Below are 17,349 nucleotides of genomic sequence, written 5' to 3' on the forward strand. Positions count from 1 at the left end.
GACCCTGTCTCAAAATAAAAAATTTTAAAAAGGGCTGGGGATGTAGCTTAGTGGTTGAGCACTTGCCTAACATGTGCAAGACCCCAAGTTTAACCCACAGTAGCCCCCCAAACAGGGACGGGGGCAGATTATAACTATACTGCCACCCCTCAAAATATTTTTGGAATTTAGATCTGGTAGAAGCAGATGTCTTCCCTTACAACATATACAGGAAGTTGCAGGCAGGGCTAGGGATGCCTTAGAAATTTGTCATCTCTAAGTAGAATGTGCAGCAAATTCGTCTCCACAGCCCACTTAGGCCATTCTTCCCAAAGACTTCTTCCATCATTGTGGGGACACAGATTCTCTTGTGACATGTCAACAGCCCTGGCCAGTGGAGACAGGACAGACAAGAAACAGCTGGGTTAGGAAACTGTCCTGGCACAGCCCAGTGGCCTCTCCTGACTGTCATCTCTGGCCCAGCCTTCTGCTCTTTTACACTATGTGATGCATCCCAAAGCCAAAGTGAGGATGCAGGGGAGAACAGACCTGAACAGAAATTCTCTCTATACTTCCCTTGAAAAATTCAGCCTCGATTCCTTTTGCCTATGTGACTGCTCACAATCCCTCCCAATATAAACCAGGCTTCCAGGCTTGCCCTGGGCTCTCACCTGGCTGGCCTGGGTCTCTAGTTCCAAATGACACTTAACCTCCTACCCATTCTTAGGTCCCTTCACTGAGTTAACTGTGGGGTCCAACTTTCAAAAGTAAGCCTTTTTTTTCCCCCCTGAGATTACGCTCTATCATCTCCATCTGTGTGGCTCTCCAGCCCTCCCTGACGGTTGCTGGGCAGACACCTGTGAGCGGGTGCCATCCATAAGTACATTACAGGCCTCCGGCCTGAGCTCCAGCCACATTCGTCCCTGGGCCTGTCATGTGCTCTCTTGCTATTTATACTGCTTTGGGTCAGCTACTTGATACTTAATAAAATTTGCCTCCAAGCTGTCCTGCAGGGAAAATGACCTATCTGGGGACAATGCAGTTCCAACTTCACAACCTCTGACAATTGCCCAATGTCCTCTGGAAAGGGCTCGAGCGAGGGGAAGGTCCGTGCCACTTCCTGGCATTTAATGGCACCAAGTGCTTTAGTGTAAATATAATTATAGCCCTTGCTTTTAGGAGGCCTCTGCAGCCAACCTCTCCCACATGGGATCAACTGGAGACAGCGTGAGCCATGTGGAAATTCAGTCTCTGCTCAAGGTCAGTACGTGTGGGGTCTGCCAGCGACGATTTTACCGACCTTTCATTTATTTCAGAAAACCAGAGGAGAATGAAACACAGGCAAGAGTGGATCTATGGGATGGAAATAATGAGCCACTTGTAACCCAAAATGAGACTGCCAGGAAAAACAAACACGCAAAAAGTACATTTTATCAGAGGCCTTTGCTGCCCAAGGCTAGTGGGGCACAAGGTACTGAGTGTTCGGCTTCCCCGGCCAAGAGCTACAGTAAGGCGGCCTGTCCCTCCTGTGGGCCTGCTCAAGTGGCCTTAACCACCTGGTGGCAAAGAGCTTTTGTGCAGTCTGAGTGTGAGCTGGGTGGACGTCTCACATTTTTGATAGCGACACGGAGTTGCATTGCGACACTTCACAAGTGCGTAAAGCTTGCGCAATTCCGGGGCACCAGGGTCTGCCCATCAGTGGCTTGTCCCCAACCTGCGGCTTATGTAATGTGCCATCAGGCCCTCCAGGGTCTCCTCCGGGACTTTGAAAGAATGTTCAGGCTCTGAACTTGGCCCTGGCTGTGGGCAGTGCTTTGCCCCAAAGGTGTGTGGAATGACTCGGCTGTCAGCACCTGCTGGAGAGATAGGCAGAAATGCCACAGGCTGATCCTCTTGTGGCACCAGTGCAGAGGAGGCTGGTGACAGGCCCCAGATGGCCGTGGCCCACCCTGAAGCACCCTACAGGGTGGAAGAATGAAGACTGTCAAGCTATGGAGGTGTGCCCAGAGCCTGAATGGGGGCCGCTCTACTGAATAACGAACATGAAATGGCTTTGCCCAAAGTGCCAGTCACAGCAGGAATGCTGTTTGTGGTTTGGGCAAAGGTCTCTGGTCTGTTGACTGGCAATTTGGCATGGTGCTGTCCTCCTTGGGCTTACCTGGAATGAAGTTATAAAGTAGGTCAAGTGTGTCTGGTGCCCTCTCACCTCCAGTCTCTGCCCTGCTGCCCGCCTCCCTGCCGGGCTCTGTTTCCACCCAGGCTCCCATGCGCTCTGCAAAGCTTTGAGCACCTGCTCCTGCCAGGTGCTGTGCCAAGTGCTGGGCACCAAGCAGGGCTTTCTCAGCACCTGGTGGCCCCCTGCAGAGCACTGGGCCAATCCTCCCTGGGCCTCCTCTCCTGTCACTCTCAGCCCCACCATGTCCCCCAACTACCCCTCCCTCCAGTCACTGTCTATGACACTTTACCTCTCAACCGTGGAGGTGGGACAGTTTCTTTATAGTTCTCATCATAGTAAACTCACAGATTGACCTTATAAAAGGATTGCTCTCAGCAATCATGGGTTCCTCTCGGGAGTCCCTGGACATTGAAAAGTGAGTTCCATGTGTTCCACAGAATGGTCAAGGCACCAGCGGGGAATTCGAATCAGGAGGGGACAGGAAAGTACCATATTGTCTGAACAAAGCCTTAGCAATGTCACCAGATAAATGAGTTACCCCTTTCACCTCTTCAGTTATTGGTGAGGAATGTGATCATGGTTGAGTGGACAAACTCTGGAGCTGGACTACCTGGGTTCAAATCCATTTATGCAAAATAGTAATCTAAGAAAGCTACTTGATCTTTGCTTCTTCTCTTGCTCATATGAAAAGAGAGATGGTAGAAATATCTAAGTGTGTCTCACAGGATGGTGGGGGATTAACATAAATTATTATGTATGAAATCTTTGCAATACTGGCATGCATAGTAAGCAGCCTATAAATATTAAAGTTCATTTTTCATCAAACCAACTCAATGCTTTCTACTTTGCAGTCGAATTTTCGTGATAGTCATATTCAAACGAGACAACTTGTTATTCGGGCTGCAATTTCCTCATCTGCAAAATAGGAAGTAGTGAATGAATGAGGATGTGGGAGCAGAGGATCAGTCAGGTGACTACCTTCTGGTCTATGATCTCCAGTGGCTCCGTGACCTTGAGCAACTAACTGCACCTTTCTTCAGCCCAGAGATTGAACTTGGTCTGCATTTCCCAGACTCAGGCCATTCAAATGATGCTTGCAGACTCTTTGCCATGTCCCCATTCCACATCTTCTCTACAGCTACTTACTGAATGCTTTCCTTTAGATAATCTTTAAATCATCCAATTTGGTAACCTCATGTACTCAGGGTTTTGATATGCTAGGTCTGGATTTTTCTAATGAAATTTTAAGCTGTTTATATGCAAATCATCTTTCATGCCACCAATGATGTTTACACACTATTTTAGGAAACTCTGGTTTAAATGTTTGCTGTGAATCCAGCCAGCTCTAAAATCCTCTCTGTACTGTTACATAATTTTCATGTGCCTATTTAACTTTGGATGTGTTTCTTTCTTTTTTTTCTTTTCTTTTTTTTTTTCACTTCTGAGGGCATAGACTGTGGCTTCTAATTCTTTAGGCATCCAGTACATAGCAGAGTGTGTGATAAGTCATTTAATTTAAAATTATAAATATAGCATAACTATATGCACCTGTGTGTGTGTAGCAATATATCACCCACTGACCCCTAGACCAGAACCTAAATGCACATCTCTTTTCTGCTCATGGGTGTTGCTGTTTTCCTGCAGTGGAGGTTCACTAAATGAGGGGAAGCGTGTGAAGTCCAAGGCCTTAAGTGGGCACTCAGGAAATGTCGCTTTCCCTGACCTCCTTCCCTTTCCTGTGCCCCTTTGTTGAGGAACAGTTTTTTTGTCCATGTGAAAAGAAAGCTTACTTCCTAAAGAGTGTGTAGCCCAGGCTATTGTGGGGCCAGAATAACTGTCCTCAACCCTAAAAGAAATTCCATTCCCAGATCCAGAAAGGATCTAAGAAAGGAAGGAATTATATTTCTAAATATCCAAGAGGTCTGGAGAAATTGGTAATCTACTCAAAGTTCATCAGCAAAAATGTGATGTATACTATAGTCTCATGGCACCATCCTGGGTCCACAGGCTGAATGCCTTGTCAATCAACCAGCGTTTGTTCAGCACCTTCCTGGTGCTTTCTGTGCCAATACTCTTGGGAGACCCGGATCTGAATAAGATCATCAGACTGGAAAGAGACTTCTAGAAGATTGTGAGCATCCTGGAAGCAAGGGATATGTCTTCCTCCTCTTTGTACCCCCAGCACTTAGCAAAAGCTCACACCTGTGGCAAGTAGGCATTAAATATCTGTGTTGTAAATGAATGAATGAGTAATTCCAATCCAGCACTTAAGGAGCTTACAATCTGAAAAGAGAGGTGGCATAGGCCAAGGAAGGGTTAATTATCAGTGCACTTGACATGACAAGAGATAACACAGGCCAATAGAAACATTAATAGAAAGGTTAAATAAAGTTCTCACTGTCATGAACCCTCCCCCAGAGCACCCAGGGTTGATTCAGTGGCAGGTCTCAGAAAAGAATGTGTGTTGGCTGCTCTTCTGTACTTATTTTTCCAGCCATGAGCCCTGCTTCAGAAAAGAGTTGCTAGGTTGCTGTCATGTGACTGGTTTCTAAAGGCCACCGAGTTTATTGGCTGCTGGGAGTGAGCTGGGTATTATTTAATGTAAATAAATCAGTGGGTGTTTATCCTTCTCAACACGCTTAGGACATCCACAGGCAAAAGAAGGGCCGGAATGACTCCTTAAGAGCTATGGAATCGCAATACAGGAGAAGAGCTGGAAGGCTTTAATTAAGGATTTTGTAGGCTTTCAGGCAGGGTGCCCCTCAACACCAAAGGGCCTTTGGCATCACTTTCTGGGGAGAAGCGCTGCGCCCCAGTTTCCAAACTGCTGGCACAAAAATAGCAATTCAAATCAATGTTCTCTATTATTCATTAGATACCAAAATACTCTTCCCAAATATACACGTAACTGAAAGGTGCCTTCTTCCATGGAGTTTTAAATCATTTTTAGTTTGTGAATCAGACCAGATATTTCAGTCTATTCCATGGAGCACAGATACCACCAGCAGCAGAATCCAAGTACTTGGAGGGAATGACATTACTATTATTTTTTTCTTTGGTGAAAAAATGATTTATATACCCGGTCAATAAAAATTTCAAACAGTGCCAAACGGTATAGAGTAGAAGTCAATTTCTATCGACCTCTAGAACCCAGGTTCCCATTCTTCTCCATAGAGGCATTCACTGTTGAGTTTCTTGGGCATCCATCTAGAAATATCCAATGCACGTGCAACTATATTTGCATAGCAACACCCTTCCACATGCTCTTTCTTATGTTCCTTAGCAAAATTTAGCACGCATTGAGGGGTTTGCTGCAAATCCGTGCAGCTGCACTATTTTCCATAATATGAATGTCCTATAATTTACCCAGCCCCTCCTGAGAGACATAATGGTGGTTTCCAAATTCTTACTCCCACAAACATATTTTTAGCACTTATGTATGAATAGAACTATGCAATGGATTCCTTAACGTAGAAAGTCAAGAGTCAAAGGACACGTGCATATGGTTCTGTTAGACGTGGCCAAATGGTAACAGTAAACTTTTAATGAGAATTCTCAAAAGTAAAGTGTTCATGCCAGAAACAAAGTGAAGGCAGTGTTTTATTTTAAACTTGAGAACCTCAGTCAATCTAGCAGTAAATTTATTTGTGAAACTCGTTTGCTAATGTCTTGCCCACCTAAAACAAACACACACACACACACACACACATGCACGCACTGTTTTAAACTCATTCAAAATATACTGTGACAACAGCTTACTAAATAAGGAACTTTCCAGAAGCTTCTTACCACTGAATTGCGTGAGTGCTTGTTGCAATGGGGTTAGCTTACCAATGCCACACTCTCCACTCTGTCCTTTCTGTGTTTACTACCCTTTTGTGGTCCTGTTCAGTTAACACCACTACCTTATTTGTCTTTTGTAACCAAAGGTCACTTTGTGACCTGCCCCCTCCCTTCCCTCAACACACACACAGACGGCCAGGTCTTCCCACCTCCGTTCCCCCACAGAAGACTTGGAGTTCAAAAGCTCAGGCTGGTGAGAAGATCCGAACACAAGGGAACTTTGACAGTTTGCTCTTACCTGTGGGGTAAACTTGTGAACAGAGAACCTTGTGTTCACTCTTGAGCTGTCACTTCCCTTACTGGTTCCTTCTATTCAAAAAAAAAAAAAAAAAAAAAAAAAAGTGGAGACCCAGAACATTCTCCAGTTTCCGTAGTGTTTACCCAACAGCTCTGTGCTACAGTCCCCTGTCTTGCCTTCTTTCCTGTTTGCCTTTGTAACATGAGAAACAGTGCGGAGGTTTGATGTTTGTTTTGTAACCAGCTGTAACCATTTTCTTCTCTCTGCTTCTGACTACAAACTCATTACCTTCCTGGTAACCCCTGAAAATCGACATCTGGCCAAGATGACTGAATTGAGGCTGAATGAAGTCATTTTGGTGCCATTGGTGACAGTCAATTAAGTAACTCTTCTCCTTACAATCAGAGTGGGTTGCAAATGCAGGAAGATGGAGGAAGCCCTACTTAGGATATTTTCTGGTTCCATGAATTCATGAAATAATGTCTATGATATGAATAATCAAGAGGCCTCATTTTTTTTTTTTTTTACATTTACCTCAAAATCACCCTCAAAGAACCAGAGACAGGATGAAAAACATTTTTTTTAGACTTTCCGAAAAAGCTATTTCAACATCACCATGCTGTGAGCTATTTAAGTCCCCACTTATAAAAGTAAGAATAAGGAAAGCACTGCAGTGTGTGGCCACTGTGTTGGTGACCTGCAAGCTCACGTGAGTCCACCACCTGCCTGTGGGAGTCTGGAAGCTGGTACTATTACTTTTGGTCATAGATATCACCATAGAAGCCACCAGAAAGTAGGACCCCATCTCCTAGGAGAAGGGACTAGAATGGACAATAGGTGGGAGGGACCAAACTATTCAAAACCAAACTCCAGAAATCTTGAAAGAAAAGCTCCTGACCAACTCCCTCCTCACAGCAGAGAGATTTCAACATTGGTTTCTCACCCTGGGGCACTTACAACAAAGATGCAAGTGTAGCTTTGGCAAAGGATTGCTTTACTGGGTTCTCTCTCCTTTTATTCAAATAAGAATGTATCAGGGTAACATGAATGGTGTGAATCTACATTGTGCGCAACCGTAGAAATGAAAAGTTACACCCCATTTGTATATAATGAATCAACATGCAGTCTGCAAAAATAAAAATTTAAATTAAAAAAAAAGATGGTGGATCGAAGATAGAAAAAGCCAAGATTTTATAATAAAAGGAGCCACTGAAATAGTCTGGAAAAAAAAAAAAGAATGTTATCAGGGGGACTAGGGTTGTGGCTCAGTGGTAGAGCACCTGCCTAGCATGCGTAGGGCCCTGGGTTTGATCCTCAGAACCCCAGAAAAATAAAATAAAGGCAGTATGTCCACCTAGAACTAAAAATGTATATATTTAAAAAGAAGAAGAAGAAGAAGAAGAATGTATCAGGGGTATTTTCTGGGCCAGACTTTCAGGAAGGTGTTGCACAAACACTAAAAGTCATCCATTCTGCCCCATGGTGGGCCCTGTAGCAGGCACACATTGAATATTGTGAAATGAATGACTCACTGAAGGCATTCATGCATGAATAAATTAATGAAACTTTCATTAGGTTAGGGGAAAATATATAGGTTTGAGTTTCTATCATCTACAGGGGTGGTATGTACAGAATATAGTGTTAGTGACCACCCAGGGGAGTAGGGAAAGACCTTAGGCTTTCAGCGACAAGCAAATGGATAATGGCCAAATAAATAGGGGAAAAATAGATGTTTAAAGGAGATTAGCAAAAGACCATAGCGTGAGCAAAGATTGGCAGCCTTCAGCCCTTGGCCCAAACCCAGATGGCTACCCTTTTTTATTTTTTTCTCTCCCTTCTGAGGGGCCGGGGATTTGAACGAGGGTCCTTGCGCATGCTAGGTGAGCGCTCTCCAACAAGAGCCATTTCTTCAGCTGCTGCTACCTGTTTTTATGAATAAAGTTGTTTTTTTTCTTTGCAATTTTTATTTTTTATAATTTTATTTAGCTTTAAATTTTTTACAGACTGCATTTTGATTCATTGTACACAAATGGGGTACATCATTTCATTTCTATGGTTGTACAGAATGTAGATTCATACCATTCATGTAACCATACATGTACATAGGATCATGATGTCTGCCTCATTCCACCATTTTTCATACCCCCCTCGCTCTCATTTCCTTCTACATGTTCTAAAGTTCCCCCATTATTCTCTCATTCCCCACCCCCACCCCCATTATATATCATCCTCCACTTATCAGGGAAAACATTTGGCCTTTGGTTTTTTGGGCTTGGCTTATTTCACTTAGCATGATATTCTCCAATTCCATCCATTTATTTGCAAATGCCATAATATTCTTCTTCTTTATGGCTGAATAGTATTCCGTCGTGTATATATACCACAGTTTCTTTATCCATTCATCTGTTGAAGGGCATCTAGGTTGGTTCCACAATCTAGCTATTGTGAACTGAGCTGCTATAAACATTGATGTGACTGTGCTACTGTAATTTGCTGATTTTAGGTCCTTTGGGTATAAACCGAGGAGTGGGATAACTGGGTCAAAAGGTGGGTCCATTCCAGGTTTTCTTAGGATTCTCCATACTGCTTTCCAGAGTGGCTGTACCAATTTGCAATTCCACCAGCAATGTTTTATTTGAGCACACCTATACTCATTCATTTACACTTCATCCATAGTGTTTTCACACTGCAACAGCAGCACTGAGCAACAGAAATACATGACCTGGAAAACTGAAATACTATTTGGCTCTTTACAGAAGATGTCTGCCAACCCCTAACCCAGAGGTACAAAAGATCTGGATAGTTAGGGTCCTGTAGAAAAGACTATTAGCTGGAACTTGTTGTTCAAAAAGGGCTCAGTGAGAAATGAGACAGAAAGGTGAACAGGTGCCAAACCCTGACCCCTCTTCTATACCATGCTAAGGAATTTGGACTTGTTCCTTTAGGACATAGATAAGAACAGTTTTGTGTTTACCCCTGGCATCAAGATAGGTAAGAGTTTCAAAATTATAACAGACAGTCAGCTCTCGAACTTTACCTGTCACAAATAGCTTGATTCAACAAACACTGGAGGGCTTAATGCTCGTCCTTATGCATCTTGCTCTATGCTTGGGAAACGGACCTGGCACACAGAGGCACTCAATCAATATTTATTGAATTAAGGAATTAAGGAAGGATAAAGACAATATTTTAATAGCATCATTGTTAAAAGGTCTCCTGATCAGGCTGCCTCTGTTATAAAACAATAGATGAGATTCCCACTGGTTCCTGTTTCCACACTCATAAGCACCGAGATCCAGGCATTATCAGGTTAATAGTGAAATAAAAGCCAGAGAGAAATTCCTCCCCTTCATCTCTGGTGCCAACATCATCAAATACCAGTCACTGGCCAAACCTGTGTTTATTCTGTGCCCTGTGGCCTAATGAGAGGGGATGGGACAAGAAGCAGTTGTGCTAATAACTGTCATAAAAATAATATCTCTTGGCTCCATGTGACATCTTTTGTTGGAAGATCTTGAATCGTTTTTCCCTCTTGCATAACCATCAGTTCCACCATTTTATTTCCACTAAAGGAGAAGCCAAACCATTCAGAAAGGTTGTGACTTGCTCAAGGTCACTAAGCAAACCAGAAAAGCAATTTTTAAAAGCTCAGAAGGTGATCAGGATGTATAAAATCCTTGTCCTTCCCAGCCTAGCATGGGCTGGGTTCATGAGTCAGAAAGTAACCCAGCATTATCCAAGCTCAGTGTCTCTTAAAAATGAGTCATGCTAGAGGAGACTCAGGGCGCACGGGTCTATGTCCAGCTCATGTTTCCAATGTGACACATGTTGTCCCCGTCTATAAGATTTCAACACCTGTCAACAAAGCCCATCACAGATGGAGCCTCTTCGAAGGCTCAGTCAACAGAAGTGGAGGGTTCTAGCTTGGGGTGTCTGTCCTTCCTGGCCATCACCCAGCTGTCAGTACTTACAAAGTCAGGCCTCCCCAGTCCTGTGTCCACCAGGAGCCCAGGGGTAGGGGAGCCACAGCCTCCAATGGGTCTGGGCCAATCCTGGCATTTCCCCCTTTTGACCCAACATAGTTTCTAATGAATCTTTCTTTTATTCTAAAAATATGTCCCAGTTTGGACCACAAATCAATGATATGGTCACTCTAGTTCTGACAAACCAGGAGACATCTATGCTGAATCCAAAAGTCTTCTTTTTCTCAAAATTGTTCTATCTCGGTCACTTGGTTTCATAGACCAGACTCCTGCCAGTTCAAGGATCTTCTCTGAGAGGTGAGCCGGCCTCTTCACAAGCGCTCCTGAGAGTCTGCACATTGCCTACATCAGTAACAGCTGGTTACTATTTGGAAAACACTTCCTTACCTTGCACAGAAATCTGCTTCCCATGACTTTCAGATGTCAGTCTTAACTCTATTCTGAAGAAGTGGAAAAGTCAATTCCCCTTCCCGTTCCTAAGAGGAAACCTTGTTCTCCAATCTAAATGTCACCAGTCAGGAACAAATTATAGCACAGAATTTAAGAAAGTGGCTTTGGAGTCAGACAGCCCGGGTTTCTGGTCTCACCTGTCACTCCTTACCTAGGTGAGCTTTGGAAAACATTTTTCTAATTGTCCTTATCTTGTCTATAAATATTGAACAGATATTAGTTACTGGAGGTAGGTGCAGCTAGTTACATAGCCAGCAGCCAGCCATCTTTCTTTCTTACTAAGCAAGAGTCTCACTAAACACTCTCAGACTACCCGACTCCATTACAACTAGACTTGGTCAAGCAACACAGTTCTAGAACATGAGTTGCAAGTGGAGGTACCAGCTGGAGTTTCTGAGAAAGCTTGTTAGAGGGCATGTAATCAGCTTGCAGTTATCTTCTTAGTTCTTATCTCTTATCCTTTTCCTACTTCCTACTTCTTACCAAAAAATCAGTTGTGACAACTGAAATAGAACAGTCAGTTGTGAACATGAAGAAATCTTTTAGCAAAGGAACCTGGTTCCTGATGGCATCAAGGGCCCTATGTTTGCCATATGTACCTACAGCTAGATTTCTTATTCCATGAAAAAAAAAATCCCTCATGTGATCAAACCATTGAAGTTGAGTTTCTGCTACCTCTAGTCAATACAATCCTAAATGACATACTAGAAAATTGTTGTGAACATAAAATAGTATAGTGCCCAGCACGGAGGAAATACACTGCGAATTTTTTTTTTTTTTATTACCCCAAGGACAATAATGATGATGATGTAGTAGTAGAATCATTGCCATAGACCTTAGAGGTTGATTTCTAATTAAATCATTGTAGCATGAAACTACAACAATCCTCAGTTCTAATAGCATTGATACAAGAATACCTGTGATCTCTCAAATACATGCATGTGTGCGCATGCACATGTGTGCGCATGCACGTGTGCACACACACACACACACACACACACACACACACAGCCCTTGGTTGCAGATGTTTGGACAACTGCATCTGTTAGTGGCTCATGAACCAGATTTTTAAAGCATCAGATCCCAGAAACACTGAGAAATGAAATTCCCTGTCAGAAAGCAAGCTCCTGTCTCTTTCGAAGGCCCTGCCTGGTTTCCTTTCTGGGCAGAGACTCCGTCCGTGCTGTATAGTGTACTTCCAGGAAGTGTCCCCCTCACTGAGTGGCGCAAAGCAAAGCACAGCACTTTAAGGATATCATTATTTCATGAGAACAGAGTTTCTGCTGAGAAACCAAAGCCACACCTAAAACGGGCTGACCACAGGAACACATGTTCAAACACAGTACTGGGAAGAATAATTAGCTTTCCATAACCTAAGACAACCACTGGCCAAGATCCGACAAGGATGGGACGGGCCACTCACTCGTCCCTGGAGGCCCCACCAGGCCCATCCAATCCCCACTCCAAGTCTGCAGATATAAACAGTAGCACAATTTAAAACCAGCCAAATGAACAACGTGTGGGACTTAGAGTCAAACAGACCCAGGGTTCAAGTCCCAGGGAGTCACTTAGAAGCTGAGTAACTTCCACAATTTTCTCTTAAGCTGCAGTCTTTTGCATCTGTAAAATGGAGAAAGGAATATGCATTTCCCACGTTTGCAGAGGTTAGAAAGAGACAGTGTGGGTGACTTTGGTGGCACAGAATTATCTTCAGTCTCCCTTCTTTCCCTATCAGCGGGATGGTCCTGGCTAACTTGCTGTATTCATCCTTCAGGTTCAAGGAGTGAACCCAGTTAGGGTCACTGCCACTGACTGCATCTTTCTGCCTTCTGCCCTGTGAGTCATCACCCAAGTTTTTGGGTCACACTTGGGGAGCCAAAGCCTTCCCTGAAGCTGAGGTCATAAATCTGAAAAAGACAAAGCTGTGCTTGCAGAGAGCAGGTTTGGTGGGTGTTGAGCAAAGCTACCCCTCAGAGGCCAGCCTGCCTTTGGGTATGGGAGTCCCCAGGAAACCCAGCAAGAGAGGCCTGGCCCATTCAGCTCTCCCAGCCCCCATAGCCAAAGATCACACCTGGACCAAGAGCTCAGGAGTGGGAAGCTGCTTCTCCCAGACACTCTGGACACAGCACCCTCGGGACTCAGTCTCAGTGAGGGTAGAATATGACAGTCACAAGATTCACACCTCGAGCCATGAGACAGGCTTCTTGCCCCATGCCCTGGCAGAGTCGTTGGTGGTTGGCGCCATAGCTGCATGGTGCACACCTCTGTGCTGCAGGAAGTACCACTATTATCCCCACCTTTCTTTTTTTTTTTTTTTTCAAACCTTCGGTATATCCAAGTACATCATCAAGCAGGGTCTGTAGATACGGAGACTGGCTGAATATTTATACAAGATTTCTCTGGAGTTCCATAAGCTAACAACTTAAAACCATGAGTTTTAGGCTCTATATATTTAGGCTCTATATATCATGACTCAATACAAAATGAGTTTTGTCACAGAAGATAAGAACAGATGAACTAGTAATAGCAAACAGACAGCATGAACTGTTTGGCAGTCTCTGTGCTCAGCACTTTAATTTCCATTATTATTACTCTCATTAAAAAAAAAAAAAAACCCTGATGCTTCTTGGTATATTCTAGGTAGTATTCCCTTGTGGGTTTTAGATATAGATCTTTTCTCATTTGTCATCTTTTTGCTGTTTTGGCTTATGGGGTCCATCCTTTAGCAGAAATTCTTAATTTTTAAAATGCAGTCAAATCTATTACATTTCCAGCTTTGTGGTTTGGCCACCAAGAATCTCCTTTAACATCTCCAGTATCTTCTCTTAGCTCTATAATTTTACTTTGGCACTGAATTTCTGTTCTGTGTATGATTGAGACGGTGAACCAACCTGCTTTCCTTCATATATTAATCCTCCATATCCACAGGTTCTGCATACACAGTTTCAACCAATCACAAATCAAAAAAATTGGGGGGGGGGAAAATGCATCTCTACTAAATATGTACGAGGTTTTTAAAATTATTCCCTAAATAAAAAGCTTAACTACTTATGACTTTTACATTGTGTTAGGTATTATAACAATCTCAACATGATTTAAAGTACAGGGGAGGATGTGCCCAGGTCATGTGCAAATACTACACCAGTGTATTTATGAGATGTGAGCATTCTCAGATTTTGCTCTCTTGCCAATTCCCCAAGGATATTGAGGGGTGGCTATAATGAATGGTTTCCCCACTTGCCACTTAGTGGATTTTAGGTAATCTATCTTTCCCCCCCTGATTTATGGTGCCCTGTTTATCCCAAAGCAGGTTCCCATACAGGCTTGTGTCTGCTGCTGACTCTGGGTCCCTTTTCCACGGGTCTATTTGACTGCGTACCAGTTCCAAACTGGTTTATCCAGGAGGGTGAGTTTTTTCCAAAGTAGACTAAGGCATATGAAACTTTATTCCTTCATTTACATTTTAGAATAAGTATGGCAAGTTCATATGGCAAAACAAAATGCCTCGCTATAATTTCTTTTGAAAAGGCATTTAATTTTAGATTAATTTTTAGATAACATATTTACATGTCAAAGACATATCTCTCCATTTATTCAGATTCTTTCAAATGTACAACTTGGTTTTAGATTTTCTCAGAAAAGTCTTTGTGAGGTTATTTCCTACATACTTCACAGTTTGAGAATAAAGATACTTTGATAAAGTTGATAGACATTTTTAATTGATCAGATATTCACCATCTTTGCTGATGTTTATTCCTTTAGTTTATTTTCTGTTGATTAAATCTGCCCTTCTAATCTTTTTCTTTTTTCTTGCCTTTCTGTCTTGGCCAGAAACTTCAGTGTATGAAATAATAGTTAATTATTATTAAACAGTAACAGTAAAAAGAGGGTGTATCTAAACTTTCACTTTAAATCACATTGTATAACCCTTAACTGTTTACAAATAGCTTGTCTACTCTTCACACCATTTATATTTCCTGATAGACACCCCCCAGGGTGGGGAGAACAGGTACTGGATCATTTAACAAATCAAACTCAGTGTGGTTGGGCCTGGGAGGATCACATGACTCGAAAGAAACAAAATTTATATTCACAATTTTTTGTTGTTGTTATTTTGGGGGGTACCAGGGATTGAACTCAGAGACATTTGGCCACTGAGCCACATCCCCAGTCCTAATTTGTATTTGATTTAGAGACAGGGTCTCACTGAGATGCTTAGAGAGTCGATTTTGTTGAGGCTGGCTTTGAACTCGAGATCCTCCTGTCTCAGCCTCCCAAGCAGCTGGGATTACAGGTGTGCACCACCACACCCGGCTTCACAGTTTGTTTGTTTTTTTAATTAAAAACTTTATTTTTATATTTTCTTTAATCCCATTTACTTCCCAAGTTATTTGACCATAGATTCTTTTTATATTCACAATTTCTAAGCTTCAAAGTTTCTCACTACGTCAGGCTGATTTACATCTAGGCAAAATATATAGAACTACGTGATTTAACCCAATAGCTAAGTGAATTTTAATTGAATTTAAGTTTTAATTTTAATTCTAAAAAAGATGATCTGATACAATCCTATCTTCTTCTTGTTGTTCATTTCTGTTTTGTTTTGAGACAGTCTCACTATGTTGCTCAGGCTGGCCTCAAACTTCCGGCTCAAGTGATCCTCCTACCTCAGCCTCACTAGGTAAACCACACTAGTCCCAGATGATCCTACCTTTTTCTCTTTTCTTTTCTTTTTTGTACTAGGGATTGAACTTAGGGGCACTTAACTCTGAGCCATATCCCCAGCCCTTTTTATTTTTATTTTGAGACAGGATTTCGCTAAGTTGCTTAGGACATCTCTAAGTTAGTGAGGCTAACTTTGAGTTTGCAATCCTCCTGCCTCAGCCTCGGGAGACACCGGGATTACAGGTGTGCACCACCACAGCCAGCTAAACTTACCATTTTCAAAGAAAACTATGTGCCAGCTGATATTGAGTTTTAAATTTCTTTAAAGTTTAAGAGCCATGTGTTCATATTAATTATTAGTTATGTAGCTCTAATAAGAATTTTGGTCTATACAATGACTAAGCAGTTAATTGGGTCAGTCTAAGTAAACAGGTCATTTCTATGAAAGAGAGAGGAACTGAATGCAAAATTATTATCACACTGATTTTATTCATGTCTCCAATGCAGTTACGGCTTCTATTTGTTTGAACTTATTTAAACATTTAAAAGTTATAGTGAAAATGATATTACTATTCTATTACAGAAAAACTAAGACGACTGGGAAATGACAGACCTGTGGACAGAACTCATGAATTAAGGCCAAGCGTGGGCTACCCGTTCTCTGTAATCAAGCCCACGTTCCACCTGCTGAAATCAAGGCCTTTTAAGCTCACTGAATAGCACCTCAACAGACACACAAGCAGATAATTGTCATTGCCCCTTGAAAGGCTCACCATCAGAGAGACTCTGGGACATGCATTTGTTTCCAACAGTCAAGGGATTTTTTCCACTTGTATTATCACTTAGGAAAGGTGCTAGGGACTGTCCTCTCTAAATGCTATTGTTCCTTGGAATTTATATATTTATGAGGATTTTAAAGGGGGTATCAGACTACAAGAGCAGGAAAGCCACCCAATCATGTAAAGGTGCTCAAATAAGAAGAATCAAAACACATCAGGAGAGGAAACCAAAAACCAGCAGCCTCTCTTAAACTAAGCTTTGAAAACTAAATAATAAGGCACAATAAAAAACCAAGCCAAAACCTTGCCTAACTGTGAAAAAATCAGGACAAAGAAACTGCTCTAAATTCATCCTAGAACCACTGATTTTCTTTGAAATGGCACCTGCTTTGTAATGAAATTTACAGAGGCCTAACAAGTCTGATTGTTTATTTTTTGATTTTTTTGTGGGAAGAATTTTAGGTACTATTTTAGACTCTTTTTTAATACCTTTATTTTATGTATTTACTTACTTTTATGTGGTGCTGGGGATCCAACCCAGTGCCTCACACATTCTTGGCATGCACTCTACCCCAGCCTCTCTTCCAGATACTTAATATTGTAAAATTGAGCTTTTAGTGAAATGAAGAGGGAAAATGATTCCAGAATAGCACTATCATGGAGACAGTGATTTCTACTTCATCTCTTATTAGCAAACGGGGCAACAAATCACCTCAACTGAAACTAAAACAGTTTCGACTGCAGAATATACCATGACAGCTAATCATGCACTGGATGTCTGCATTGAATAAATTTTCTTAAAAAAAAAAAAAAAAAAAGAAGAAGAAGAAGAAGAAAGCCCATGCTTCTTAAACTTGTGAACTTGCACAAGTTTATATTTGGCCAACTATTGTTCCCACACCTGTTCATTCAGACATTAGAGCTGAGCACTTGTAAAGCACATGAATATATGTATTAAGCAATGGATAAAAATAAGCTGAACTATTCTTGACATATCAAAACGATGTAACCAAATAGAAGATATTATCTCATGGGATAAAATAGTCCAATTAGTTGTTTCCTCACGTTCCATGATGAGTTTATTCACTGTGTATAAAATAGCTGACCTTCATTCCAGGAGACTGAGCAGTAACCAAATTCAATACTACTTGCTCAGGGCCTCGAACACTCGTTTCACTCCCTCTAAAGTGAAGCTTCTGCAAGTGCTGCAAGAGGCTGATACGTGGCATGTAACAG

At 42.1% G+C, this 17,349-nt stretch overlaps 1 long non-coding RNA gene across 3 annotated transcripts; it reads left to right on the plus strand.

Moving 5' to 3' along the window:
* Window positions 1–304: 304 nt before the first annotated feature.
* On the plus strand, window positions 305–16,910 carry LOC306662759. Of its 3 annotated transcripts, XR_013764219.1 has the most exons (4): window positions 305–1,239; window positions 4,163–4,366; window positions 10,480–10,824; window positions 12,444–14,010. It is a non-coding gene; the product is annotated as an uncharacterized lncRNA (long non-coding RNA). The 3 variants fall into 3 exon arrangements; XR_013764218.1 differs by lacking the exons at window positions 10,480–10,824; window positions 12,444–14,010 and adding an exon at window positions 15,918–16,910; XR_013764220.1 differs by lacking the exons at window positions 10,480–10,824; window positions 12,444–14,010 and adding an exon at window positions 8,079–8,169.
* The last annotated feature ends 439 nt before the right edge of the window (window positions 16,911–17,349 follow it).

This window comes from Sciurus vulgaris (assembly GCF_902686455.1).
Source record: "Sciurus vulgaris genome assembly, chromosome: 5".
In the NCBI taxonomy this organism is placed as follows: domain Eukaryota; kingdom Metazoa; phylum Chordata; class Mammalia; order Rodentia; family Sciuridae; genus Sciurus; species Sciurus vulgaris.